Genomic DNA, 4,088 nt, shown 5'->3' on the forward strand with positions numbered 1-4,088 from the left:
TGTGTGTGTGTGTGTGTGTGTGTGTGTGTGTGTGTGTGTGTGTGTGTTTAGATAACCCAGCAGACTGGCCTCAAACTCCTGTGTAGTTGAGAATGAACTCAAATGCTTGGCCCTCTTGCTTCCAACTCCTGAGTGCTGAGGTTTACAGGGATAACCCATCACCCCCAGCTCTAGAGTCATCCTTCACCACTCCCCTGGCTGGCTTAGGTGACTCTGCCTCCCACCCAGCAGCCACCACACAGTCATGAGTGTCAGAGTCCCTGGCTGTCCTCCCAGTTTGGCCCTGAGACCCATAAAGGCTGGTGTTAACTGATTTATTCTGTATTCCTCAAGCACAGCTGGGTCAGAAACACGACAGACATTCAGTAAAGGTTTATTGAAAGAGTAAATACAGCTCCTCTCCACCCCCCCCCCGAAAAAAGTAGTAAGATATAAACATTTTTATTGGCCTCTTATTAAGAAAGCCATAGACACTATACAATACAAATAGGGAGTGAAGAAAATCATAGGTTACCATGAGACAGGAAGAAAAAGTCAAGGTTTCTGAATAGCAAAAGAGATCTCAAGAGGTCTCAAGAGGAGTGATGACAGCTCATCTGTATGGGAGAAATAGAGAAGGCTCAGATAGCTCCAGTGCCCACTGGGAAAGTAGCCGCTGGAGCTGTAGTGGGGAGGCTGACAAACAGTACATCAGAGCAGGGGTGGGGGAGCCTCCAAACGCTTCCTATGCTATACCAAAATTCAGTGATACTGTACACAAAAGAGCAAAACATACCAATGTCACTGATGGCCATTAGTTAAAAGTCCTTAATAGAACATTCACAAACAGGGGCTAGAGAGGTGGCTCAGTGGCTAAGAGCACTTCATGTTCTTGCAGAGAACCCAGATTCGGTTCCCAACACCCACACTAGGCAGTTCACAACCATCTGTCACTCTAGTTCCAGAGAATCTGACACCTTCTTCAGGCTTCCTCTGGCACCTGCAAGGATACATATGCTCAGGCATATATACACACACATAAAATAAAAATAATAAATCTTGAAAAAAAGAAAAGAAAGAAACCATCCAGGCTTGGTGGCACATGCCTTTGATCCCAGGTAGGCATATCTCTGTGAATTCAAGGCCAGCCTAGTTTACACAGCAAGTTCTAGGATAGACCCTATAAATAAGTAAGACCCTATCAGAAAGAAAGAAAAGAGAAGAAAAGAAAAAGGAACCAGAATCTTGCATCAACCCAAATGTGTTGCTATACTCCTGTAATCACAGCCCTTGGGAGGAAGAGGCAGGAGGATCAGGAGTTCAAGGAGGCCTCTGACTCTCTGGCTATATAGTGAGTTTGAGGCCTAGGCTATATAAAATCCTGCTTCAAAAACCAACATGACACTTGGGAAGCAGAAGCAGATTTCTGTGAGATTGAGACCAGCCTGTTCTACAGAGTGAGTTCTAGGACAGCCAAGGCCACACAGAGAAACCCTGTCTCAGAAAAAAAAACAAAACAAAAAGGAACTCAGTGTCATACTAAGTGTAGTATATTTCAGAGTGCAAGGATGGTTTGAAATTATGAAATATGGCTAAGTAGTCTTCATGGGAAAACTATAGAATCCTCTCCATAGATTAAAAAAAAATTATATAAATAAGTAATATTCAGTACCTGGAAATAAACAGACGACATTCAAGACCTGTGTGAATGAGCTTTCTAAAGCACAACCCGAATAGAACATGTTCTTAGATACAATTTGTCAACATCACAAAGATGACAGTCCTCCATGACTTAATTTATCACGTATTTATTTGTTGTTTATCCTAGAGACTGACCCCAGGGTCTTGTGTGTCCAGGGAAGCCCCAGTCCTAGTTAGCTTTAACTCTTAACTTGCCATGTGCAGACTGTGTTAGTAATTGTCATGTGCTGTTTGAGCTCTAAGAAGCTAGCTGGGACATTATCCTCATCCCATCTATCCTGTCCTCCCGTCCCCCTTCCCTGGTCCCACCCCCGCTGTCCCCCTCCAGACAGGGTGTCCTAGTGTCCTCTAAGGCCCCTTATCTTGGGATGAGGAGGGGAAGATGCCAACAGCTGGAGGGTAGAAACGCTGTGCCCTTGAGAGCATGTAGAAGGTGAACCATCCTCAGCAGACGTTACAGTTGTCTATCCTATGATACAAAGGCACCTGCACCTCCACTGAAAGCTCAGCCATGGGAAGCTCAGCCTAGGAGGGGAATCTTAATCCAGACTCCAGCTGCCTGCCTCGACCTCCCCAGGGTTTTTTGCTGGATGTCTTAAGTACGGGATGAGGTGATATCATTACTTCCTTAGTTGATTTCTGCTGGACGTTTTGATTACCCAATTTGGTTATATTTCCCTGTCTATCTTTTGCTGTTTATTCTTTTACTTTGGCTTACTGTGTGCTTAATAAACTCTCATTCAAATCCCAAAAATATGGCTATCATAGATAATCTTCTGGACCACACATAACAAAACATAAAAATGGCATGGCTCCCATAAAACAGAGCATTAGGCCAGTGAGAGGTTCAACTGCTAAGGGTACCTGCCACCAAGCCTGATGACCTGAGCTCCATCCATGGGATACACATCAGAACAGAAAGAGAGAACCAACTCCCAGAAGTTGTCCTCTGATCTCCAAATGTGCACTATGGTGCCTGCAGCACACATATCCCCGAATAAATAAATAATTAACTAAGTATAACAAACATTAAGAACATAGAACATTATAGAGCTGTACAAATGGAAGGGGAAACTTTCTGTGTTCTGATATGGAGCGCTCTCATGCCCATAAATGGAAAAAATACAGAACATTGTGTGTATTTTGTTCCCTTTTACAAACGGGAGGAGGTGGACCAAGAACCTGTATTCATACTCACTTGAATTTGCATGAAGGCTCTAGAAAGATAGGTGAGCTGTGAAGAAAGCAATTACCAGGGGGTGGGGAGGCTACTAGGAAAAAAGATAGAAGGAGATCATGTGATTAGCTCCATATACTTCTCAGTTGTTGACAGTGTGGCTCTATCTGCATAAGCAGGGAAGTTAACTGACAGCGGAAGTCTGTGGGTCCCACTGGTCACTATCCATGATATGGCAATGCAGCAGTTTTGGGGTCACCCATATGTTTGTAAGTAACCTCATATCCCTGTTCCTGAAGTAAACCCGTAAATTTTTGTTCACCAAAAGGTAAAATAAAGACAAAGGCCAGAACCGGTGGTGGTTTTTATCCCATGAGCCCCAAACTTCAAACGGAGTGCAGCACCCCCCCCCCCACAACACACACAGCCCCTACTGGGAACCACAGTGCTCTTTACAGGAGGGCTTTTCTTCTTCTCCTTTTTTTTTTAATAAAAAAAAATTGTATTTACTTAGAAGCATTCAGAATGTCAACAAAACAGCTGCAATTTTTTTTTTTTTGCAATTACAGAGTGGTATTCAGTTAACAGAACAATTATCTTTGTATAAGCTGCATCAGAGACAACTGAAGATGGAAAAAAAATCAAAAATAAAACCAAAAGAAAAGAAAAACAAAAACCAAACTACTGTCCCCATATATAACTAATTTGTGCTGTGCACCAACAAGAACCTGCTTTAAATTTCCATGCCAATTTACAACCCCCAGACTGTACCAGGCAAGGTTAGTGGCTACTGAAAACACCACCAGGACAGGGCTATCTAAAGACACATCCGGTAGTGTGTTAACTATACAAAAAAAAGACACTGTACAGTTTAAAAACAAATCTTACACAGCCTTACATTTCAATTTTTTTCTTTAAAAGGAGTGAGTTGTGTACGGGGTGGGGAGGGGTTAAATGCTTTATAGACAAGAAAAAAAACTGTGCTAGAACCAACTTATTCATCATCATCTTCTCCTTCTTCATCTTCCTCATCCTCTTCGTCCTCCTTATCATCTTCCTCTTCCTTCTTTTTCTTGTTCTTTTCAGCCTTGACTACCCCCTTTTTCGCTGCATCAGGTTTTCCTTTAGCTCTGTAGGCAGCAATATCCTTCTCATACTTCTCCTTCAGCTTGGCAGCCTTCTTCTCGTAGGGCTGCTTGTCATCCACTGCAGTGTTATTCCACATCTCTCC

The sequence above is a fragment of the Grammomys surdaster genome, unplaced genomic scaffold (genome assembly GCF_004785775.1).
Source record: "Grammomys surdaster isolate TR1022 unplaced genomic scaffold, NIH_TR_1.0 184, whole genome shotgun sequence".
NCBI lineage: Eukaryota > Metazoa > Chordata > Mammalia > Rodentia > Muridae > Grammomys > Grammomys surdaster.